Consider the following 26,328-nt stretch of genomic DNA (forward strand, 5'->3'; position numbering starts at 1 on the left):
GAGCAGCTCTGGGTTAGGAAGCCACTTAAAATAGTTCGCTGGCTTAACTGATGCTTAAATCCTTCAAATAGTTTGAGCTCATTCACTGCTGCAAGGCATTAAACTGCCTTATATTTAAAACTGCCCAAGAGAACAGCTCAAGAGCTTAAACTTCCAGCCTAACTCTGTTGAGGCTTCAAGGCATTATGGTAGTTTAAGAGTTAATGACAGCAGCTCCCCTTAAATTTCTTATGAGATTAGGCTGCGATGAGTCAAGCTATGTGCCACACATTATTGCTCAGGTTCCTTTCTGGGATCCAGTCCTTTTGTTAGCACTGAGCTTCTGATTCCAAAAATAGTGAGAAAGAGTCCCCTGCCTTTCCACCTTTGCACCATTGTAAAGTCACCCTCTTCTTTCATCTACATCTCCCTGGCTGCCAAGCAAGCCCATTATATCCTGTCCCAATTCACTAATGAGATGAATCGGTCCCTGTCCCTTTTCTTTCAAGCTCTTGAGTTTACAGAACTGAAGAGTTTGTCCACCCCCTTGTCCTCTTCTGTTTCCTTTCTCTGCCTTACTTTCCAAAGTTTGCACAGATACCAGAACTGTGCTGGAGATAAGGTAGGTTGAGGGGCATTCTTTGTGGCGTGGGTGGGCATTTGTGTGCATATGTGAGTGAGTTAATGTGGTGGTGGGGAACCTACATGCATCCAGCTGTATGGTTGCATCAAGTATATGCCCTTCCCTACTTAAGACTATAAGGAAAGCCTGCTAAGTCAGGCCAATGCACCTTCTAGTCCATCCTGTTCTCACAGTGGCCAACAGCACACTGCCCACCTACATTTCCCAGCAGACTCTGGTTTTAGAAACAGTGTACCAGTTCCTGGGGAGCCTGAGTGGGAGGGTGCTATTGTGCTCATGTCCTGCTTGCGGGCTTCTCATCACACTTGGGTGGCCAATGGGAGAACAGGATGCTGGAGTAGATGCGCCTTTCAGGCTCTTCTTATGACTCGGTCATGCAGAGACAATGGGGCTTGTGCTTGCCTGGCTGCTTCCCCTGCTCATCATGGGCTTTAGTCTGAACTTGGCTAAGAGAGCCTGCAGTCTCTAGGGATGTGTGGCTTGCTGACTGGGTGCATGTGATGCCTTAAAAATGCCATAATCTACAGAGGAACACCAGAGTGAAGAAAGCCCAGCATCTCATTCTGTTCCACCTCTAGTGCTAATAAAAGAATAGCCCATCCCACAGGGGTTCAATGCAAGGTCTTTCTTTTTTTTTGCAGATGGAGATAGATTCCCCCCCCCCCTTCTTATCCAGTCTTCTTGCCTTATTTTTGTGCCTGCTTGAGCCATATGCCCATGTAACGGCATCTTTGGTACTAGGAAATGTCAAACGGAAAAGGCATTAGAGTGGAGGCTGTTTTAGAGCGAACACATTCCTGTGGGAGATTCTCTCATGTTGTTCAAGAGACTTGTATGAGATATTATATTGCTTTTCTGCATTATTTTTGAAGACCTCCTCACGATAGGATTTCTGAGCACAGGTATAACTATAACCATGAGAGCCAGGGTGGTATAGTGGATACAGAGAGAGCTGAGCTCTGGAATGACCTAGCTTTAAAGCCCTGCCCAGCTATTTTACTTACTTACTTACTTAATGAATGAATGAATAAAATTTATATACTGCTTGCTTGCAAAAAAGAGAAGCCCCCTAAGAGGGTTGCAACAATCTAACATAAAACATCGAAATTATTGATGTGAACAGGTATTAAATATATTCAAAAGCTGATTAAAATCAACAGCAGCCAAGTAGAGCAGCTTTGGATCAGTCACTATGTATTCCCATGCAGAATCAGTCTGTGGATTAAATGAGGAAAAGCCCCATGTCTGACATCCTTTAGGGAAGGGCAAGAATCAAACCTCTTAAACTGTACAGGACTGGCAACAGGGAGCACAAATGGGACTGCCTGCAACAAAATGTTGCATTATAGAATGGTCCATGTTCAGTATTCCAACCACTCCACTTCATTCCCGGCTCCGTTTTCCATTCTCAGCCTCCGCCACTCCCCTGCCGCCAGTCAGTATTCCGTGACTGCTATACACACTCAGTCCTTATTTAACTGTGATTATTGTTTGCTTTGTTTGTTTTGGTGAGCTCCCTCTGTTAGGGTTCCCTCGCCCCCAGTTTTTTTAAAAAACGTCTGCTGCCAAGCTTGGGGTTCACCCAAGAGGACTGTTCTTCTGGATGGGTGCTGCTGCTGTGACTACATAGGGAATGGGGTACCCCCAGTCTAAAGATTGGAAACAGAAGAAATTATGCACAAAGGAAGTGATTGCACACGCACGCACACGCACACAGAGGTTCCATGCTATTCTCAGTTTTATAGACAGTAAAATGATCTTTAAAATAAAGTTATCTTTTCTGCAAGGCTCCTATACAGCTTTTTTTTAAAAAAATATCATTGTGTAATATGTGTAGAATGAAGAAGAAAGTGATATCAGGGGAGTGTAGTAATGAAGGGACTGGGAACAAGGCCAGGGATCTCTTTCATCAGCTGGTGCCTTTCCAGGGTTTTTCTTTGGGTGGTGGGGAGTGTTTCTTGCTGTTTGATGTTAGGCAGACAGCAACTGGAAGCAGTTCTACCTCCCACCAAGCATTGTTGTGGAATGCAAATGACACCAACAAACAAAGGGCTAAGTGTTCTTAAGCCTGTAGCACTGGAGACAGAATGATAGCCTCCCCCACCCCACCCCAAATGGAAGGCAGTATGATAGGGACATGGTTTCTTGTAGTGGGCATCCTACCGTTATCTCTATTTCCATTTTATGCAAGCCTTTCTAGTGTTTCCAAAGTCTTCCATATTTGCTTGACCTGAGATGACAGTGGGAGAAAAGGAATGAGTTTGCACAATATGGGAAATGATCCTTTTATCACACTATGTACGTTAATTTTCTTCAAACCTGAGAGAGCCTGTGTTGAACCTAGGACTTCCTAGCTCACACAATATGCAGTTAGGGTTGTGGGAAATTGCAGTCAAACTTAACTATGCATAAGTGCTAGTTAGTGCACAAAGGGGTTAAGACCAGAGACCTAGACTAGGTCACACACCCTTGAAACCGCTTCTCTTCCTTTCTCTCACCCTCTTCCAGCTGTGTAACCAACCAAGGAAGGATGTGTCTTAACTTGTTCCAAAGTAAGACTGCATGTTTGAAACTGTAACCTGTATTTTGCACCCAAGAGCATTCTACCTGTGTTCTCCTTGCTGCTACATCAAAACCATCACTCTGAATTGAGCACAGAAATGAATTGTTAATCAGTGTAAAACAATATGGGTGGCACTATATGTTTTGATCTGCTTATTCTAGTTAACATCCCACAAGTCAGGTTCTGAACCAATTGGAGTATTCAAAGGCAGCCTCATTGAAGTAATCTAACCTGGAAGTGGCAAGGCCAAATCTTTGGCACTCCAGGTGTTGTTAGACTCTAACTCCCACATGATCAGGGCAGATGGAAGTCGTAATCCAACATTTGGAGAGCCACAGGTTCTCAGCCCTAGCCACTAGGGTAGAAATGGGAAACTGGGTATGGCCAATGGACTGGCTCCTTCAAAGCAGGTGGCCCTGAGCTCTGATCAGCTGATGGGTGCTGGGAGTCATCGCCTTTGGAGTCAATTTATAAGTGTTTTGCAGCCATGTTTTCACTTGCTCGCCCTTGATGTTACATGTGATGCCAGGGGCAGATAGGTGTGGTTTGGGGGGAAAGGCATCACAGAACTAATTAGACCTGTGAGCTGGAGTCTGGAGGTTCTTCACTGCTGCACTAGGGCATAAATGACCAGGTCCAACTTCTTGGGGAAAGGGTGCAGCAAACATGCACACCAAGGCTCGTAAAAGGCACTCCCAGCCAACGCTACTACACGAGCATCCAGGAACTCCTCTAAACTGTGAACCTGATTTTCTAGAGAGGGCACAATTCAATCCAAGCAGATTTAACACCTACTGTTAAGAATGCCAGATATGGCCCCAACCAACACCACCTCTACTTTATCTGCCTGCCAGTGGCGTCACAGCTACCCTCCAGTGTGGTTTCCAAAGTGGCAACTAACCTAGTCAGGGAGTGTGCAGAAGGAGTCTGCTAGTTTGCACTCTGCTGGGACTGAGCTTTTTCATGCCTCCGAGGCACAAATGGCATTGTGCTGTCATGCACATGGCAAAAGCAATATTGTGCAACGATATTAGTCTGAGCGCTCCCTGCTCTGTAGCTTGCAATTTTCTCCCTACTTGACTGCAGTTAGGAACAAGACTATTAGAGTCAGCTACTAAGAAATCAAGCTTTTTTTGATGCAGAATAGTGGGGTGTGGGGTGCAATACCCTCCCAATGCTGCGCAGATGACCATTGTCCAAAATAGAACCTCTTCTAAATACTTTGCTTGATCTTGTGATAGGAATTTTATGGTTTTAGATATATAGTAATGTTCATAACTGCACATACATAGATCAGTACAGGAAGGCAAACCTGGAACCATTTTGATTCCTAAACTGACCAAATCCCTTCTCTGCAAGGTTAAAAATGGAAAAGCCTCCCCATTGTCTCTTCCTTTAATCTGTGTTTGAATAAGGTGTGAGCCTGTGACCTGGCCCAGGAAATAAGTATTTTAGCATTACAAAAGAATGGCCAGGCTCCCCAGAAAATCCAATCAAGGAACCTGCTAGACAGGAGATAAACAAGGAGAAGAGAAAAACAACATTTAAATTTCTGTGATGTAGGTGGGATGTATCTGAGGGGTGGTCTTAGGTCACACCCCTTCTGTGATGTATGCATAATGTTTCTGGGGGTGGTCCTGATCTAGAGAAGGGGAATTTAAAAAGTCTTTATAAGGCCTTGCCGGCCATTGTTCTGGGTCCTCTTCCTCTCCTGCGTGTGAGGGGAGTACCCTGTTGCAACAGATCAATAAAGATCAAGCTTACTAGCTGCTTTGCTTCTCAATATTCTCTGGTTGGCCTCTGTTATTTTCTCCTACCAATAGGGAACCTATGTAAGGACTCTATATGGGCTCTTGGATACCCCATAAGGGAAAAGGGCATATTTTTATTTACAACAGATGGCGACCACGCACGAAGGGACTTTTAGTTACCCCGATTCTGGAAGCGAGGAAGGACTGGTTATCCAGCGCGCACCAGGCAGTTTGCCAGGAGGAATAACCAGTCTTCCATCGGTCCCAGGGTCTGGCAATAACTTGGAGTTCAGCGAGGCTAACCAGGGGAAGCAAAGCTTGATCAGGCCGGCCTTAAACAACCAGTCAAGAGATCCCGGGATCACCAGGACAGCGCTTGCGAAGTGAGTATGAGTAGGAAAAATGGGTAGTGGGGTGGGATTCTGCAAACCACAGCAAACCTATACTTCTCAAATCCTTACTTCTTTCCTCACTTTAACTCTTGAAAAAATTGCCTTCTACTCCTTTCTGTCCCCTCGATCTCAACACCAGCCTTAGCCCTTCGGAGTATGCCCAGGCAAAGGTTGTGTGTGATTTCTTCCACTTAACTCTGTATGCCAACCTATTCCTTCGGAGTTTTGCCCAGAAAGGTTGTGCAATTTCTTCTGCACTGAAAACTATAATTCCCAAAACTATAACTCCCAGGTGTAGCCGCACCTCTGCCATGGCGATCTTTGTTAGAGATGACCTGTGAGCGGAGAAAGCAAGGGCACCTGATTCCTTTCCTTCTTTGTCATTTCTGAGTCTCAATCTGGCATTGCAAGTGTGCAAGCGTTCAGTAGGGACTCTGAGTTAGATTGTAAAAGGCAGGGAGGTTGCTGTGAGTTGTAGAATAGAGATTAAGTGAGGTATCCCCAGGTTTTTCCCCTCGGAGATTTGTCCAGGTATCCCCAGGTTTTTTCCCTCGGATCCCCAGGTTTTTCCCTCGGAGATTTGTCCAGGTATTCCCAGGTTTTTTCCCTTGGATCCCCAAGTTTTCCCATCGGAGATTTGTCCAGGTATCCCCAAGTTTTTTTTGTCCAGGTTTCCCCTTTTCCGGACCCTTCGGAGTTTTGCCCAGGTCCAAAACCCTTTTAATTGAAAATGGGTGCACCTCAGTCAAAAGAAAAATAGTCCCCAGACCCCTGGCGTGAAAGAAGCCCAGTTGGTGCTTACTTCCCGCCTGGACTCTGACAGTCCCCTTCAATTTGTGTTTAAGAAACGTTTTTCCTGTGTTTAAATTGTACTTAGGTAACATCCAGCAGCTGCTTATCTTAAATGTGCCATCTAAAATAAAAATGCAAGCTTGCTCCAAATTCTAAATCTAAGGAAGCCATGTTGAGCCTTATCAATCTTAAAGCAAGACAAAATGGAGAATGGAGTGTGCAAATGTTTGTTATTTGAGAGAGGCTCTAAAAGAGTTTTCCTCCCAAGTGGTAAAATCCTGTATACGTGCTACTTGTGTTCTGAAAGGGGAATTACCCCACCTCCTTCCTCTAGTTTAAGTGAGGAGGGCGATTTAAGTCTAATGGTAAATGTTTTGTTGTAACTTTTGAGTTTGCAAGTACACCTGTGTTCCAGTCTAAGTTAACCTAATGTTTCTGCTGCAAAAGCCTAGTTGAGCCAACTGCTCTCTCAAGCTAAAATGCAGTGTATGTATTTCATTAAGCATATGCCTATGAAAGTATGGTGTTCCTTCTAAGAAAAATATCTGAGTCCAGTTTTAACTTTGATCTGGTTGGACAGAAGAGTTATTGTAAGGCTCCTGGTATCAGTCTCTATAAGACGTCCTGGCCTCTTTTCTTAGAAAATGCCCCCCTTGTTTCATTCTGTCTCTTTCAGGGTTTTTTCCCCTTCTCCTTCTTATTCTGTGCCAGGTAAATTTACTCCCGAGTAAGCTTCCTTTAAAGGAAACTGCAAAGGGGGGGGGGCATAAATTAGGCTTACTATTCCTCTGCAAGTTCAGGAAAAATTGTTCACTCTTGTATTCCTTTTAAATCAAATCTATGGCTGTTTAAACTTTGCTTTATAAAAGATCCTCTCCCTATCTTAGGAAAAATGTTAACTTCAATCTTCTTTTAAAGATAATTTCTATAGGAATTTGCACTCTTTAGTCTAAGGAAGTAAACTCTCACTCAAACTAGCTTCAAGATCTGCTAAAAGGGTTGGGTACTTTTATTTTCTTTTTCCTTAGTACATGATAGGCGCATGGTTTGTGATAGGCGCATGGCTTGTGATCTCTTCCCCAGTTGTGTCTGTGTACATAAGTATGTGTGTGTCTCTCTGGTAGTACAAATCTTGCTATGAACCCTGTATTTTAGGGTTGGACTAGATGACCCCAGGTCCCTTTCAACTTTCCCAATTTGTGGCTGATGAGTTGAAATCCAGCCCAGATTGCTCTTTGTTTTTAAAGGTGAGAGGTGAATGTGTGTGTTTCTGGTAGCACAAATCTTGCTATGAACCCTGTATTTTAGGGTTGGACTAGATGACCCCAGGGTCCCTTTCAACTCTCCCAATTTGTGGCTGTGTGGAAGACCATGTGTCTGCAAGCATTGGAGGGTAATTCTTAAATTCTGGTGTGGTAATGGAGTTGAAATTCAGCCTAGCTTTGCTTTTTAGTTTTAAAAGGTGAGAGGTAAAAGCCATGATGTTTTGAAGCACAACTGGTAATATCAAGCATTTGAGTGATTACAGTATTTATCATTTTGTCTACTATTTTTTTTAATCAAACTTAAAAGTCAATTCAAAGTTTAAGCACATACAAATGAATAATCAAGTACAATTAGCCTTGGCCATTCCTGTAAATTAAGGCGCAGAAAAATAATAATATTAATAATAATAATAATAATTTTTTGTCTGCAAATGGTAAGGCTGAAATGACTGAGAATGTTAAAAAATCCTATGAATTCTAACGCTCTGGCCATTTTTACTCATAAATAAGAGAGCGGTTGATTGTTCCGCGAATGGCCAGAGGGATATTAGCCCTTTCCTGTACATAAAGGAAGCTTGGGCTGAATGGTGAATACTTGAATTGCTGAGTTTCTCTTTTTTGTTTTAAAATCTAACCCTATTTTAAAAAACCACTCCTTACCTGGCCATTTTTACTCATAAATAAGAGAGCGGTTGATTGTTCTGTGAATGGCCAGAGGGATATTAGCCCTTTCCTGTACATAAAGGAAGCTTGGGCTGAATGGTGAATACTTGAATTGCTGAGTTTCTCTTTTTTGTTTTAAAATCTAACCCTATTTTTAAAATCCACTCCTTACCTTTCCCTTCCTTATTCTAATTGAGCCAAAAGATGCAACATTTTCAATGGTATAAAAGGTTTGCTGAGACATGAACTCTGCACATGCACAGAGGCTAGATCAGCTTACAAAAGAGAGAGAGAGAGAGAGAAAGGAGGGGGGGAGAGAGAAGGTTTGGAGAGCCTGAAACCTATACAAATTTCTTTATGTAAAACTTTGAACCATTGAGGGAAATCACCCTTAATGTCTTGCCCCAGGGGCTAACAAAAGGTTCGCCTCCCATGGAATTTAAATTTTATAACAGTTTTTTTTTTGTGTGTGTGTGTGTGTGTGTGTATGTGTATATGCCTATGCATTTTAGGAACAGCATTTCCTGACAGACCTCTCACATGAAATAATTTTGTTTGTGGAATGGTATTTGTTTACCTTTTTGCCTGAGCATTTCTTATTAATTCTGTCATTTTGGCTAGTGCAAGGTACTTGCACAACTTTAAATTGCCATTCATTTTTTTCTTGGAATTACAGCTGATGTTGTCACATCAAGAAACACTTTTATTTTCATTTGGGATGTTAGAATGCCAAAACAGATTACTTCAGGTTACTTATTAATTGTGTGTCTTAGCATTTATTTATTTTTGGTTCCTCATAGCTCATTTTGTGTGTTTGTGTTTTACTTTGGGGACATGTTCATCACATGTTGAAAGTCAGTCTCATGAAGTTCTTTTATTGGATAGCACATGGTGAATTTTAAGTTTTCCCCATTGTTTTCCTTTTTTTTTTCAGTCTAGTAGTAATCTGCGTGGTTTTGATAATATATTTAATAATAGTTCTTTTCTGAATCTGATGTTTTTGTGTCAAGTTTGTTTTCATCTAACTGGTAATCTAATTTTTTGCTTTCCTTTTATTTTTTAACCTTTCTTGTATTTTTAACAGTTCTCTTTCTATACATGTGGAGTAATTTTTTATTTTATAATATGAAAAGAACAACAACAACAAAAATTAAGTGAAGGAAAGTAAACAAACTTAGCAGATAATAACAGTAATTACATGGAAATGTGATAATGAATAAAATGTTTAATCCACTAAGATTGTTATTATTTGCAGCTTCCCATGGAAACTGGAAGACATCCTTTTTGCCTTTTGCCCCTTTCTTGTCTAACTGTGTTTAAGTCTCCCCCAAAACCCTGCCCCCTTACAGGATATCACTTCTACAGATGTGCAATGATGAAAAGCAGCAACAACCCCTCAACTCACAAGACCTCCAACACCAGAGTTTTCAAAGTGCCCACAGCTATCTCTTTCAAAGGATATAGACTGCCGGGGGGGGGGGGAGTGGACCTGACAAAGGGGGGAGGAGTTGAATTGCAAGGACATTTTTTCACTTGAACCTTAAGACTGTGCTCCAGGATTCAAAAGATACATACGTAAAAGATCACAATTGTGTCAAGATATGTAACAGATATTTAATTATTATTTTTTGTATTATATGTTATTATGTAAGAATGTTGAAATGTGTCTGACAGTGTGATTTCCACAAAGGGGGGCAATTTTTTGTGTGTGTGTAACTGTTTTTATGTTTAATGTCTTATTGCTTACACACCAATGGAGAATTCTCATGCATTTTATACTTTCTAATAGCTCACACTATTGTGTAGTCCAATGTTTAGATCAATTTATAACCACATTGTTCCACCTGGCACTCTGCCAACTTTCCCTATCCATTTTAATATGTGTTAAACCTCTTTTTGCCAATGACAAACTTCTGGACCCATAAAACACCAGGTACATGAAGGTGGATATGCTTTGGTTTAGCAGGAATGATTCCTTATAGACTTAAATTGACTTATTTGGACAACTGCCCTTGTTAAGAATGGTTTTCTTTTAACAGATTGGTTTGAAGACTTGAGAACCATGGGGCAAGATAAATTCAAATTGGACTCAGTTTGAATTGGGCAAGTGTATCCAGGCTGCAATTAGCTTTTGGTCCTTTAAGTGCAAGTGAGCAACTTCTCATGAGCCCAAGACCACAGCCTATAATAAAATCCCATAGCTAAAGGCCAAGGCGAAGACCTCTCCCTCAAGAGATGCCCAAAACCTGTGCCAGCTATGGTGAATGCCAGGCGACATGGTTAAATGAAAGCCCTGAGGGGATTCAACAGACAAGATGTGTTGCTGTAGCACTATGTCAGTGTGAGACCACAGAAGAGCTACCTTGACACCTGAGAGAACACAAAAATGGCGGGGGGGAAGCAAACTGCACTTTTCAGTCATTAGTGGACCTTACCTTCCTGCTAGGTGTAAAGCATAGAACACTATTGAGTAAATGGTCTCTCCCAAAGTGTTAGAATGCCACAAGTAATTTAGTAGCAAAACGCAACATGTGTTATATATTCATACAAAGACATCCATTTACAACATACGATGTTATTATTTGTGGGGCAAAAATTTTTAAGAAAAATTCTAGCCCCAGAGGGGGGAAATTGTGATAGGAATTTTATGGTTTTAGATATATAGTAATGTTCATAACTGCACATACATAGATCAGTACAGGAAGGCAAACCTGGAACCATTTTGATTCCTAAACTGACCAAATCCCTTCTCTGCAAGGTTAAAAATGGAAAAGCCTCCCCATTGTCTCTTCCTTTAATCTGTGTTTGAATAAGGTGTGAGCCTGTGACCTGGCCCAGGAAATAAGTATTTTAGCATTACAAAAGAATGGCCAGGCTCCCCAGAAAATCCAATCAAGGAACCTGCTAGACAGGAGATAAACAAGGAGAAGAGAAAAACAACATTTAAATTTCTGTGATGTAGGTGGGATGTATCTGAGGGGTGGTCTTAGGTCACACCCCTTCTGTGATGTATGCATAATGTTTCTGGGGGTGGTCCTGATCTAGAGAAGGGGAATTTAAAAAGTCTTTATAAGGCCTTGCCGGCCATTGTTCTGGGTCCTCTTCCTCTCCTGCGTGTGAGGGGAGTACCCTGTTGCAACAGATCAATAAAGATCAAGCTTACTAGCTGCTTTGCTTCTCAATATTCTCTGGTTGGCCTCTGTTATTTTCTCCTACCAATAGGGAACCTATGTAAGGACTCTATATGGGCTCTTGGATACCCCATAAGGGAAAAGGGCATATTTTTATTTACAACAATCTCTGTATGAGGACTTCATCAGAATTGCACGGAAAGCTTTTCTTTTTAGAACAACAATTACTGTCTGCTCTTCCAAGGTTAAACTGAAATCAAATAACATTCAGATCTTGCTCCGGGCCTTGCTCTCCAGAGGTAGGAAAATCATTAACTGCCTCGGCTCCCGGCAGCTTCCAGCATCTTGTGATTGCTCCACACCAGCAATTCAAAGGGGTAGCAAAGTAAATGCTGCATGCAGCTCCCCTCCTGATTTCCCCATCCTCTTCGGCTGTGTTATTATTACAGCTGGAAAGGAAATGACGCCATCCCTCCATTTCTTGGTGGTTGGTGTTTTCTGTTTTGCTTCTTTTAAAAAAGGAAAGAGCATGTGTGAACTTTCAAAGAGTAACAGACTTAGGAGGCAGCAGCAAGGAACATGAGGTTAACATATCTGAGCTTGCCTAAGCCTGCCTTGAAAAGCTCTGATTATATTGCGTTCTGCCTTCCATTAATGTTGGACTCCAGCCCCAGACAACCACATTTCCCTTAGGACTTGTCCATTCTGGGCAGAGAGACACCAGTTATTACACGGTGCCATTCCACTGACCATCTGCTGAGCATCCACATATGCAGTGTTAGAAACTGAGATATGAAAGCTAGGAGCTATATGGCACCTTAAACCTAGGTTTTGGGCGCAACAGAATGTCTAGGCATGCTTTTTTTTATAACACAAATACAAAGCTGACAATGAATGAACTGCAGCTAAATATGTTCATTTTTCACATGGTCTAGTCTTTCCCCTGCCCACCCACCTAATATTCTTAAGAGGGTCTCTCCTCCAGTCTTCAAAGAATAGCTGGAAGTGGGGAGGTAGAAAAAGGTCCTCCTTTAATCTGAAATCTTGGATGCAGTACTGCGTGCAGAGCTCAGAAACTGCTCACACTAATGAAATTCCCTGTCACAAAATGCACCCAGAATAATGGGAGTTTTGAACACTGCGCATATGCATTAGGTTGTAGCCAATTCCAGGGTCCCAGCACAGAGGCAAAGCACATCACCTTTGGGACCCCTTAAACATATTTTTCTGTCCCAATACTTTGAGCAATTCCAAGTGGCTGCATCTAGTTGCCATTTCAATTTCCTCCAATGCCCCAATTGTAGCATCACTCTGGGGCATTATGAGACATTGAAATGGTCAATAGAGCCAGTCTTCTGGCACTGCTCATAGCACTACCACAGCTACTCACTGCCACCAGATAACCCCACTGACAAAGGAGGGGGCCTACTTGAGAGTATTTTGCCCAGGGCCTGTTCAGAACTGGAGCTGGCCCAGTACACTTTGTATGTGTGATCTTGTCCAAGAGTGTTGTTGTTGTTTTGTTTCTCTTGGCGGGGCAAGGCTGATGTAGGGCAAGGGGCATTTCTACATACAGAGTACCAAGGCTATTTCACATGTTGGATTGCGGTGTATCCAACGTTCTATGGTTCCCCAGCTATATAGAAACAACAGGGTATCAACCACTGGTATCCTATAAAACATGGATGATTTGAAATACTTGGAGCACTGCTACAAAGTTCCACTCATCTGTAAGGCTAGGGGTTGCCTTCCTTGCTCACTCCAACCCCAGTTCCTCCACACCTGGCCAATCTCTTCTGCCTTGGCACCTGACCAAACTCCCCTTCCCTTACACTTCACCACACCACACTGTTATAAGAATTCTATGGTCTCAAATACTGTATAAATTAAATGTTCATAAATGTACAAGGCAAACACATACATAATTACATAAGCCACGTGTCTGAAGTGGTACAGGAGAGCAATTCAGAAGCCATTTTGACTCTCCCAAGTTGACCTCAAATATTTCTCTGCAAGGAGGAAGCAAATGGGAAATCCTCCCCTTTGTCTTTCGCTTACAAATCCTGTCTTGTGTATGAATAGGGTGAGCCTGTGACCTGGATTCAGAAACTAACGTATTAACCATCACAAAAGAATGGCCAGACTGTCCAGGTAATGCAATCAGTGACCATTATCAGGTATCCTGGCAGACAGGATTTCTGCTGTAGACCGCCTCCTCTGCTGTAGACTGCCTCCTTCTGTGATGGATGTATGATGTTTTAGGGGGGTGATCTTGGGCTACAGGGCGGGCAATTTCAAAAATCTATATAAGGGCTTGCCCACCATTGTTCAGGGTTCTCCCTCCTGCGTGTGGTAAGTGGGGACCCTATTGCAACAGCTTAATAAAGATCAGGCTTTGTTAAGTTGTGGGCGAACATAGCAGATGACACAGTGATTTCTCCAGAGAAGCTCTTTATTGAAGCTGGACAGAACTGAACAGCAAACAGCTCAGCCGGCCTGCTTTTATAGGCAGCCGGCTATCAACATTGTATCAACAACAACCCAGGGTTTCCCGCCTAAAATAACTGACGTGGACCTGAGTGAAAACTATCTACACTATCCCCCTGCTGGCCCAGGGTGAGAACTTTAGTACATAACAGGCTTACTAGCTACTTTTCTTCTCAATATACTCTGGCTGGCCTCTGTCATTTCCTCCTACCGAAAGGGGACCCACTTAAGGTGGGCTTGCCCACCATTGGGCTCTTGGATACCCCATAAGGGAAAAGGAGCAGTTTCTTCTTATAACAAAATCTTTCCTATTTCCTCACAGCTTTGCCAAGCCTCCCTTCTCTGCTCTCCCTACCCCTTCCTTTAGAGCTTGCACCAAACCCCTTCGCCTCCCCTCACAGCTCGCCCGAAACTACACCTCCTTCCTCACAGCTCACCTACTCTCCTTTAATCACCACTCCAGTGATATTTGGTGGAGGGGGGCAGGCATTTCAGAGAGTAGTTTGCCAAACAAGTGCCTCTCACTTTCCTTTAAACAGCTTGCCTGAGCTTCCTGCTACCCACACTGTTTTCTTGCTCACCTGCCTGCTGTTCTGTTGTCATGCTGGAGTTGTTATTATATGTTCTCTTGTGTTGGCTACCACATTAAAAGCACTTTTTGTCATGGATAAAGGTATCTTGGCTGATAGGCTATGCCATCATCCAGTTAGACTGTCTCGTTGAGTTGAAAGTAGGGTGTACAATTTCCCCCTTGGCAACAGAAGATAGTCAACAGTTGGCCTTACACACATGTACCTGTGGGAGCTTTTGGGTGGAGCAGCGTCGCTAGGGGTACAACTCTAGAGAGGCTTGGTAGGCCTAATGGTGAAATGTGTGCTCCTCATCAACGCTCTTACTACTCAGTGCTCTTACTACTGGAAAAATGGGGGTGCCAGCTGCATCAGGAAAAGTGCAGAAGTGTGATGACCCTCACATGGGATGCAACAGTGATTACCAAACCAACCCCAGGAGGCGGCACAACCGCAATAACAAGAGTTCTAAGACTTGCCCCTGCCTGCTTCCCTCAGGGCGGATGTCTGGCAAGCATTAACCTTGCAATAATAGGAAAGTGCCTGCTTTGCTTTTGTTTATAAAATAAACAGTTTCCCCTCTGCTGTTTTCCCAAGTGCCCTTGGGGGAGAGGTGCCCAGAAAGCCAGTGGGACTCGTTGTCCTGACATGGTACAGAAAGCGCAAGCTGAGGTGAGGAGCCCCAGAAACAGGATGCTTGGGATTGCGATAGAACTATTTCCAGCAGGCTAGGAGTGACAACGGTCCAGAAATCAGGTTTAAGTAAACTGTTACCATCTTCCCTAGGCAGCTTTCCTGAGTGGAGTGAGCCTTGGAAATTAGCATGGGCATTTTCTAACAAATCCCTTCCCCAAGCACTGTAGCAATAGAACCTCCTTGAGCATTTTTGCCTTGATGGAGTGTGTCCTTCATGCCTCTTGCTTCTCCAAATGAAGGACAAAAAGTGTGTGTGTGTGTGTGTGTGTGTGTGTGTGAGAGAGAGAGAGAGAGAGAGAGAGAGAGAGAGAGTAGGAACTAGCCACTAGCTCTGCCCACTTTGGCCTCTGGCTCTGCCTACCATTATCATGTGACCCTTGGGTTGAAGGTTCTGGACCCCCTTGCTGTTGTAAATTTAGCAGGCTAGTTGGAACCTGACATTCAAGATGGCCCTGGCCTTGCTAATATACTTACAGCACATCCTTGTGCATGTTTTCTCATCAATAATCTCCATTGAGTTCAATGGACCTACATAGGTAAGCATGTAAAGCACAAGCATATCCTCTATGAGGAAGGCCAGTCACTGGCTCTGGAGCTTTGTGGTTAAGGCAGCAATGTTTTAAATTATCAGCAGCCATTTCTATTCCAGGGGCAGGTTCCCATAATTTCTGGCTTCCCTTGGTGCTCAGGCCTGAGCTTTGCTATGCCTCTTGCTGCTTCTTAGATTAGCTTTCCTGGAGACAGGCTCAGGGGAACCAAAGGGGTTTTAAAAAAATATTACAAGGCATCTCAGCTTATCTCAATAGGTGATTGCTATTCAGCGCTCAGAGCCAATCTGAGGCTTACTTCCGCACACTTGCAGAGCAAACTGTCTCTATAATTCTGACAGGGCCACGTAGTTTAGAACAAAGCTCCTGCTGTCAGAGTTTACTCTCTGGATTCAGTAGAATGGGCCGGGTAGTTTTGCAGGAAGACTTCTTGCCATGCTCTTCTGCTGAGATTGTGCCACTATGCAATTGCTTGATCAGAATCCTGCAGGAATGTTATCAGGCTGGTCTCAGCGGCTTTAAGTTCTGGATTTTATTGCCAGAGCGCCGTGTTCGCATCGTCACAGTACTTGGGCCTCCTGCTGGTTTGCAGGAATTGCCTTCAACCTCTTGCTGCTCTCAGAAACATTCCTGCTTTATTGCCCGGCTGCATCCAGATGACTCACAATTCTCTGCCTGTGGTTCTGGGTTGATTTCCCCTCAATCGTCTTTACTTCACATTTATTTGCTTTTATGTTTCTGGTAAGCCCATCTGACCAACCTAGGATCAGTAGAGTCTCAGGTCTGTCAGGGAAGGAGAAGGGCAAGAGTGGGGATTTTTTTTTTCAGGGCCGCATTCTCTCGTAGGCAAACTTCTTGGGACCACATCAGTGGTAGATGGGGTGACAGGCAGCAGACCTAACTGTACAGTGTAAGCGACACAAAAGTCAGAGAATGCTACACACACACTCTATCCAGACAGGTAAAGGTGTTATCATAGTTCAAGAACACATTACGGCAGGTAAAAGTATTGGAAGAGGCTGGTGACAGGTGGCATGGCCTGAGGAGACAGAGGCCTGGAGGGCCACAAATCCCCCCCCCCCGGGCCTGAGTTTCTCCATTCCTGGTGTATACCTCCATAAACTGCCAATAAATGCACTGTTTCTTGCATCTTACAATCTCTAGTTTCCTCTATTGTGCAGGCCAGATTTGTGATACACTTGTGTTAGAACCGCTAGGCTTCTTAACTTTTCTATCAAAACTAGGATTATGTTCAAGCCACATGGACGTAAACTTGTTATATTCCTCCAAGGAGCTTGAGGCAGTCTCCATTTTATCTTCACATCAGGTAGCTCAGGTTGAGAGATAATACTAAGTTGAGAGATAAAGTAGGTTAAGTCAAGAGATAAAGTAGGTTAAGTCAAGAGATAATTCTGGCCCAAGGTCTGTCAGTGAACTTCATAGCTGACTGGAGATTTGAACTTGGGTCTCCCTAGTCCTGGTCTGATGCTCTAACCAGTACACAGCATGTATGGCGTAACCAAAACAGTACTTGTATGGCTGTAGTTGGTGAATTTGTCCCATTTTCTCTCCAGGTACAATTCTATGATTCTATGATAAGTGTCCCTATCTGTGCATACTGGGTGGGTTGATGGAGCAGATACCTTTAAACCTTGCACCATGCCCTCTGCTTCCTGTTATTTCTTCTAGCATAATAATCCTTATCAGTGTGTGCCTTATGGCAATTGGAGCCGTTCCAAGCAAAAAAATCTGATTTTCCCTCCAACTTGTGCAGTAATTGGTTGTTGTGGATAGTATCCAATTAAGTTTTACTTAAAGTAGAACCATTAAAATTAATGAACATGACTAAGTCCATTAATTTCAATATGTCTACTCTGAGTAAAATTTAGTTGAATAACAGTGTGACCCAAATAGACAAGAGGATCTAATTGCTTCAGAATCCAGTTCACTAACAGGCAAGGTATCTTCTTTCTAGAGCTGCTATCTTCTAACAGTATAAGGTTGCTTTTAGTCATTTTGCAGATGGGGGAATTTCAGCCGGTACATTTTCCAGTTCTGTTCAACGCTATTATTTCCACTGCTGCTATCTATCCACACAGCTGCTTTTTCTTTCCCCTTCCTGCATTAATTATATGGGTTAAGCCACACTATCAGAGATCTTGTGGCATAAACCGGATGGCATCATGGATGATAGATAGCCCATCAGAGCTACAATTTCCAGAGTTCTTTGGGAAGAGGGATTGATTGTTAAACATCTCTGGAAACTATGGCTCTGTGAGGGGAATAGAACTTTTCTAATAAGCAATGACTGTGTTTTAAATGTATCATGTGAATGTGGCCACGGCCGTATTTTATGTAGGAGGCACATGACAAAATGGCAGCTTGGAAGTGACCACACAGTGGATTTTTGGACAAGGAATGTCAACCTTGAAATAATCAATGCAATTTGTCTTTTTTGGTACAGGTTCATTGTTCAGTTTGTAGAATAACATGAAACACCTTTTATATGAAACCAGTTGCCTTTAGCCCTATTCAGATGTTTGAGGGTTAAAAGTGTGTAGAGGGGCACACAGGCAAGCCCTATCCCCTCCACCCAGACCCAGACTCACTGGATCAGTAACCAACCAGTCATGGCTCTGGTTCCAAGCTCCTTTCCTGTTCTCTCCCTCCCCTCCCTTCCCTGAAACTTCTCTGTGCTGTCTGCCATCTGCAGCAATTGCATAAGAGATGCTTCTCCTGGGTGCCACTTGCTTGAGTGGGGCCTTTTATTACAAGGTGAAGAGTAGTGTAATCCCAGATCTCTTTGGGCGTCCTTCATTCCAGGAGTGATGACAGGCCTGTAACTCTGCACTGCATCGCTCAGGCTTGGAACCTGAATTTCTGATACACGTTTTTCTTCACTGGCCTTGAGAAGTGCCATAGCAGGAGGGCAGAGGGAATGTCAGACAGTTAATTGCAAACATCTGGCTCTTTTGCACTGTAGTTTTCCTTGGCGTGGAAGCACCGTTTTAACCAAGGCAGCAGGAAGGTGAAGGTTTGGTGTCTCACAGCTAGTATTTGAAAGCTTTCTTTTCCACTTAGCAGCAAGGAAACAAGAAAAGCACCAGTGGGTTGCTCAAAGAAAAATTGCTGTGACAGTGGCTCATTTCTGTGTGGTTAGGATCCTTCTTGGCTAATGTGAAATAATTAGACAAGTGAAGGGATCACTTTGAAAACTGAAATAAAGTCTGCATTCATAGTTAATACAACAAGATTTTCAATTTTCTGTTTGAACTGCAGAGGCTGCTTCGTTAGAGCAAATGGGGCACTGCCCCGCCAACCTCAATCTGCCCTCAGCCAGTCTCTACTTGCCTGCCTTCTTACTTACAAACAGTCTGGGGGGTGTGGGGTAGTATTGCCTGTCAGCTTCCCTTCCTTAGTCTCAGTTTTACCATAGAAGAGCTCAATAGGGAAGAAGATGGGGTCAAAACTAGAATTCATTGGCTCTGCCTGTCATTGTCTCTGGCTCTACCTACCATTGGCCTCCCTAATTTATGCCCCACCAGTTCAAATGGGCACCAGTCATCCCTATGGTTAATAACACTTCTGTTCAGGCTAGAGATGCAAAATTGATTGTAATGAGGCCTCTTGGAATACTGTCCTTCACTAGTATGCAAAGAGGTATTAACGGGGATGCTAAACAATGTTGTGTATGCAGTGGAGACTCTAAAGGGTGTTCATGGGTCTTTCTTGGGACATCATGGTCATTCTTCATGGTAGAAGGATGCAAAGAATGCTCTTGGCAACAGCTTACACCCAGATACAGATGGATTCAAAGCCACTCAACGTGGGGCTTTAACCTCTTTGAATGGTATTCAGAAAGAGAGAGCACTTGAAAAGTCTGGCTCAGTTAATATATAATCTGGAAGCAGGTATGAACCATGCAGTTATTCATAGGAAAAGAATTAGGAAAGATAGCAAGGCAGGCAGAGTAATTCGAAAAAAGAAAGGGGCATCTAGAGAGTAGAACTGGCCAGGAAATAGAGCTTTTCTATTCTCATTGCCCTGATCAGGTAGGTAGGCTCCTGAGAAATGTTAGGCCTCAGGGAAAGTACTGTCCATGGCACCTATTTATTAGCTCCCTTTATCCCAGTAGTGGATAGCATGGTGGGGCAGTGGCGTTTCCTGTCCTTCTGACCACTGAGTCACTTATACTTACTAAGAAGGAGAGGGGCAAGGTGGTGGAGTGATCGCACTGCACCATCCTCTTTTATTATTGTTTCTTTTATTAGTTTACGATGTTAATTTACATTACCTTATCGGTATTGTTTTCTCCAATGTCATATGGTTTGGGTTTTGTTTGTTTGTTTACTTACCCAGCCAGATGGGCGGGGTATAAATAAATTATTATTATTATTATTATTATTATTATTATTATTATTATTATTATTATGTTTCTATTTTTTCTAATTTAAAAAAAAACTGTTTAACTTATTGTTCCTTGGATATGTTGTGAGCGACTTACGGCAATATTTTGTGGGAAAGTGGCATATAAATAGATAATGATCTGCTTCTGAGCTCTCCAGAAGTGTTTGGCTGACTGGGCACTGTTGGGAGAGGGGTAGTGAACTAGAACTTCATAATTAACAGTTTTGCTATGGTCTGATCAAACAAAGCAGTTCTGATTTTCGTATAGAGTATATGTACATTTTAAAAAATGGCCCCTACTTTAATTTGTGAGAGATGCAAGTATTGGAGGCCAATCATCACGCTCCTTCATACACCTCCTTACTATGCCTGGAAAATTTATCAACTCTGAAAAAAATAAAAAGTGATAAGTGGTTTATTGTTTTTTCTATTGTTGTCAATGGAAAAGACAGTTGCTTCAGCGAAGGCTTTGAGGTGACTTTCTCAGATCCAAGTCAAGTATGATGCTGTTCCAAGTCTCTGAGCGAAGGTAACTGCCTATTCAAGTCTCCAAGGCAAGTATTATTATTTTTCCTGTGCACAGTCCTGTTCCCAGTGTCAGGCGTGGGGAATCTTTGACCCTCCATATGTTGCTGAACTACAACTCTTGTCAGCCCTAATAATAATAATAATAATAATAATAATAATAATAATAATTTGTACCCCACCCATCTGGCTGGGTTACCCAATCACTCTGGGTGGCTTCTAGCATATATAAAAACGCAGTAAAACATTAAACCTAAAAAAGCTTCCCTATACTCGTCTGCCTTCGGGTGTTTCCTAAATGTTATATAATTGCTCATCTCCTTAACGTCTGATGGGAGGGCCTTCCACAGGGTGGGTGCCACTACCGAGAAGGCCTTCTGCCTGCTTCCCTGTAGCTTCACTTCTTGCAGTGTGGGACCCGCCAGAAGGCTCTTCGTGCTGGATCTCGGTGTCCGGGCTGAACAATGGGAGTGGAGACGCTCCTTCAGGTATACAGGACTGAGGCTATTTAGGGCTTTAAAGCACCAGCACTTTGAATTGTACTCGGAAACATACTGGGAGCCAATGTAGGTCTTTCAAGACCAGTGTTATATGGTCTTGGCGGCTGCTCCCAGTCACCAGTCTAGCTGCTGCTTTCTGGATTAACTGTAATTTCTGAGTCACCTTCAAATGTAGCCCCACATAGAGCACATTGCGGTAGTCCAAGCGGGAGATAACCAGTGCATGTGGCCAGTGGCCACGGATGATGAAAGTTGCAGCAACATCGGGAGCACCAAAGATTCCCTACACCTTCCCTATGTTGGGATAATCATAGTGATTCACTTTTCCCATCCACCAAATTAACAATGAGTAAAGGATGCTTCCCAGTTTTGAAACGATACTGAGGTACTTTCCAAAATGCATTATTATCTCTCTTTGAATTATATACAGTAGTATCATATCATTTTTGCTAGTACAAATCCCCTCCAGCCTAATTCACATTTCACTTTTTAATTTTACCCCTTTGTTCCTGGGATGCTCCCTAACAAACTTTCCCACTCGCCTGAGGCTTCCTGAGATCACAGCTTGAAGATAGCAATGGGGAGTTTACCAGTTCCCATTAAGGCAGTGCTAGATTAACCTCCTCAGTTGCACCCATTCTTTTTATCCAGTCTTATCCTCCTCCCTTCTCCCAATTCTCAGTCAACATCAAATCTATCAGTTCTGTCAAGGAGTAGTTTCGGTGTTAGCTTCACAGCAACATCCTGTAGGTTTCCAATCCCTTCCTGGCAGAGATGGCTGATGGGTCAACATCAAACAGCAGCCAAGACAAACACTGCAGTCGGAAGGACCTGACATGCCTGTTTAGCTGTCCAACCACCTCACGACATCTCCAGGTGATGGGCCAGTTTCAGTGCTAGGATTAAAGTGGATATAGAGTTTGGTAAAATAAGAAAATGTGAAGGGATAATTATGTCTTTGGGGAGTTGGGGAACTTGGCAGCAGCCCAGTACAGGGATTACAGGCTGATAAGGTCTCCTTCATTCTCACTCTCAAGCAATACATGAACTAGAAGGGGGAAAGCCTGTCTTTTCCATAGCAAGATATGGAGGAATACATGATGATGTGGAAGGGTGAAGGTGGGAGTCAAGAATTTCCAGCACTTCTGTGGTCTGCTTGCAAGAAAATCACAATAACAATAAGGACTGCTAAGTGTCAGCTTTCCACTGCAGAGGCATGTGGAGACAGCCTTGTGATATGTGCTGGAAGCTGAAACACTTTGCCACCACATATTGTCATGCAGAGATTCCAAAGCATAGCCTCTACAAAAGCAGACATGTTCCATGGCCTCTGGGTTCCAGATTGTGAGGGTCCTGGACAGGGCTGGCCCACCTATTAGGTGCAGTGAAGCTACCTCTTCAGGCAGCAGAAGCCCCTGAGGCAACGCCAATTTCTCGTAAGATCTCACAAGATATTGCTGAAATCACGTGAAACCGCAGAGGGCATGAGAGCTCACTGGAAATTGGCACCAATGCCAGTGCTGTTTCCCTGCCAGCGGTGGAGATGGCAGAGTGGGTAATGTTATGGCAGCAGTGGCAGGGCAGGGCAGCACTTTCTGTTTTTGGGACACATAGTCCCTAGTCCTAGACAGCCATATCACATCAATACAGTAGAGAAGGGATAATCAGCATAAAACACTATCTCACTCTGCTTTTCCAAAAGCGTTGGCAGACAGGTGTGTCTTGACCTGCCGACAAAAGAAATCTGATTGTGTCCAACTTCAGCACAATTCCTTTTTAAATATGCTCTTTCTGGGATTAGCGACATTGTTATGTAGCCAATCAGATTGGACTATGTGAAGATGGTACTACCGTCAAAGAAGACTAACAACAACAGCATTAACAACAATAATAATAGAAGAAAAAATGTTTTTATTAAACTTTTCACAATATAATTAAAAGAACAAACTAATCTACAAGAAACAAAGAAAAGAAACTAAAGGAAGAAGAAGCAGAAACTACAAAATCCTCTTTCACAACTATATCTTAACTTTCATCCCCTATAGTGGAAGGTGTGCTCTCCTAGCTCCTACCTGGGTTCATCCCTCTCTTCTCACAGCCTCTCTCCTTGTGAGATCTCCCCATACCCGCCTTTCACCCGGGTCCTCAAACTGTCCTTCATCTATATTCAGTCCTTACCAAAATACAATGAGAGAAGTCCAGTTAGAGTGGGGATAAAACTTCACTTTAAACATGCAAATAATTTCATGCTCTTTTGGATCAGCCTTGTGCAACAATCAATCCTTAGCAACAGCCTGAATTTTCTTCCTAAGCATATTAAGAATCAGAATAAGGTTTAAAGGGATTTGTAAAGTCCGCTTTCAGCTTCCTGATCTGGCTGTGACTGAGGACACATCCAAAAGATCCTTTTCATTTCCTAAGTTGCTTTCTGTCTTCTTCGGTCATTAAATTGAAATGCATCACCCCTTCCCCATGGCTCCCAGTTTCTGTGCTTCTCAGTGTTTATTATGTCTAAACCATTATTATTAAATTCCTGGGTAGGGGATGGGGGGATGGGGTGGTGGTATAACCAGACTGTATAAAATAAGATACATTTATGGGAAATATAATCTAAGTAATATAAACAAGATTTCCATTCTAAAACCTGAATTTTCTTGTAACAGGATTTCTGATATTTACATGTGGTTAAGAATTCTTAGGCCTTTAGAGAGCAATGTCATAAGGGCTGGGTAAAAAACACAGCAGAGCCTGGAGTGGCAGCTGGGGTGAGAGTCCTGAGTCTTTTCATGGTTCTGTTATAATAAACTCCTTTAAATTTGGGGTGTTGAGCCTTGTCAAAGCCTCACAATCTAAGATGATAGTAATGCTCATGTCAGATCTCAGGGCTCTATATGACTTGGCTTTAAACTCATACGTGAAGACCGAGAAGGAAGGCAAGGAATGGGTGTTGCTGCTTTAGCAGCTTGGCTTGGGATAGCTGACCTTGGCTCTAAGGAACCTCGAGATCCTTGGGGGAAAGATAGAATATAAATGTAAAAATAAATAAAATATAAACAAACAAATAAAAAAGACACAAGGCCACCATGTTACTGAAGCTAAGCAGGTCTGGGTCTGGTCAGTGCCTGGATGGGTGACCTCCTGGGAACCACATGGGAACATTGGGTTTCATAACAGATGAAAGATGGGGATATATATGAAACAAATATAGATACTGTATGACTGGGATTGCTATGGTTTTTTTACTTGATTTTTAATCAACACTACAAGGAATAGGCCATCAAGCAATAAAGAAGCTTGGGCATTTAGGGAAATAAGTAAAAACAACTGGGCAGGTGGCAGACTGTGATGTGGAGCTGTCAACTTTTCAGGGAGCAAAACCCTGGTTACCTGAAAGAAAAGTTTCTAACAACAACAATTAATTTGTACCCCGCCCATCTGACTGGGTTGCCCCAGCCACTTTGGGCCAGCAGAAGTTTCTTACTTTACCAAGAGAGGTACAATTGCTGGGGATCTAAAGCAACACTTTCATTCTCTTTTGCCTGAGGGCCAGCTCTTAAGTGGAAACACTGATACATGAAATTCATAGCAGACAAATCTCCCCCGCCCCCAACAGAACAGAGAAAAGGCTAATTGTCAAGCCTTCTTGTGGTAGGTTCTGTGAATGACATAATCACAAGGTTTCAAGGTTTCAAACAAATGCCTGCCTCTTACATCACAAAACAGAGGTGACACAGATGGGTTGCCACCTCAGCCACCCAAAGATCAACTGGGGCTGATGGGATTTGTAATCCAAACTTCCTAAGGGCACTAGGACGGGGAAGGCTGTCATAGAAGAACTGGCTCACTTTATCCTGGGGAAAGCACTTCATTTGTACTGAGAAACATGACATCCCCCAAAGCCTGTTTCTGAATTCAATTTTTGTGCAATCGCTTTGCTGGACAAATAATCTGACACTGGGTTTATGATTATTTAACACATCAAAATCCCCAGTGCTGCTTCTTTACTCTCCCTCTCCCGGAAAAGAGCTATTTGATAGTGCATATTTACACATTCCCGTTTTTCTTTTTTCCGGCATGGAAGGAGCAACCAAATCTCTGTTTCCTTCTCTTATGCTGCAGCAGTCAGGAGGGAAGAAATATTTAGGAACTTGCCATACACAACCAGCAACATGATCCTGTCCCCCTGCTCCTCAAGTATGACTCCCCTGTAGATAAATATCATTGCTCCAGCAGGACATATAATTAAAGCTCCGGTTCTGACTCCAAACACCATGGACTGTCAAAGAAGGAAACCCACAGAGGCTACTTTGGCACAAGAGTTGTAAAGCCTTTTCTTCAATGTAAATACCATTCTGAGAAAAACTTCACCTGTTGAAGTTTCCATTCCAACTGCAAAGCATGTAGATTTATATGTGACACAAAGCTAAGCACATGCAAATTTGTCTCCACTTTTGCAAGTGGGGCAGAGGCCAATCCAGATGCAGTGTACTTGGTCACAGAAAATCCTGCTGGCAATACCCCCCCTTAAAATGCTATTGGTTGAATAAGGACTTACTTCCTAATAAGAATGGTTAACTGTTCAGATCCAAATATCCTGACTTACTGAGTTCAAGTCAAAACTCTGGCGAGAGATTTAGAATTAATCTGCTATTGGATCCAGGCCATCTATATTAAAATTAATTTTCTACCTCTGACTCAAACCTAATTAAATGGCCCATGGTAGTTCTATTAGGACAGCATAAAGGCAATAATTTCTGCAATTAAAATACAGTGGTACCTCGGGTTAAGTACTTAATTCGTTCTGGAGATCTGTTCTTAACCTGAAGCACCACTTTAGCTAATGGGCCTCCTGCTGCTGCTGCGCCACCGGAGCACAATTTCTGTTCTCATCCTGAAGCAAAGTTCTTAACCCGAGGTACCATTTCTGGGTTAGCGGAGTCTGTAACCTGAAGCGTATATAACCTGAAGCGTATGTAACCCAAGGTACTACTGTACCTGCTTTAGAAGAATTAACTTTTTACACAAAATCTTTCCAATATCAATTAATGAATGGCAAAACTTGTGGATAAATTTGACTGGAACAACGAAAAAGCAGGAATTTCCAAGAAGGAGGCACTGCTCTGCCTGGTTCATTGAGTTGTTGTTGCTGCTGCTGTTATGCTTTTCAGCATAATGCTCTTTAAACCAGCCTTTAGGAAAAAGACAATTTTTTAATTGGGAAGATTTAAAACCTGAACACACTTTAATCCCTTTACAGATTAAAAAGAAAGAAAGATTACAGGGAATTAAGAAACATGTTATCATAAATTAGATTTTTAAAGTTTGGGATAAATATTTAAGTATGTACTAAGATCAAGCTTTGTTGAAAAAGCCTCAGCTATACATAATGCATATGCATAAATCCACTCTTGAACATA

General features: G+C 42.8%; 1 long non-coding RNA gene across 4 annotated transcripts in view; it reads right to left on the reverse strand.

Moving 5' to 3' along the window:
• Nucleotides 1-26,328, reverse strand: part of LOC308582617 — a 72,140-nt gene that overhangs the window by 7,099 nt on the left and 38,713 nt on the right. Inside the window, exon 5 of one of the 4 annotated variants that reach the window (XR_014005761.1) lies at nt 2,786-2,852. This is a non-coding gene — a long non-coding RNA (uncharacterized lncRNA). Of the gene's footprint in view, nt 1-1,715; nt 2,853-11,350; nt 11,689-20,305; nt 21,808-26,328 lie in introns of those variants that run through there. The other 3 variants (XR_014005762.1, XR_014005763.1, XR_014005764.1) reach the window with 3 other exon arrangements.

Source organism: Podarcis bocagei (genome assembly GCF_964188305.1).
Source record: "Podarcis bocagei genome assembly, chromosome: 2".
Lineage (NCBI taxonomy): Eukaryota > Metazoa > Chordata > Lepidosauria > Squamata > Lacertidae > Podarcis > Podarcis bocagei.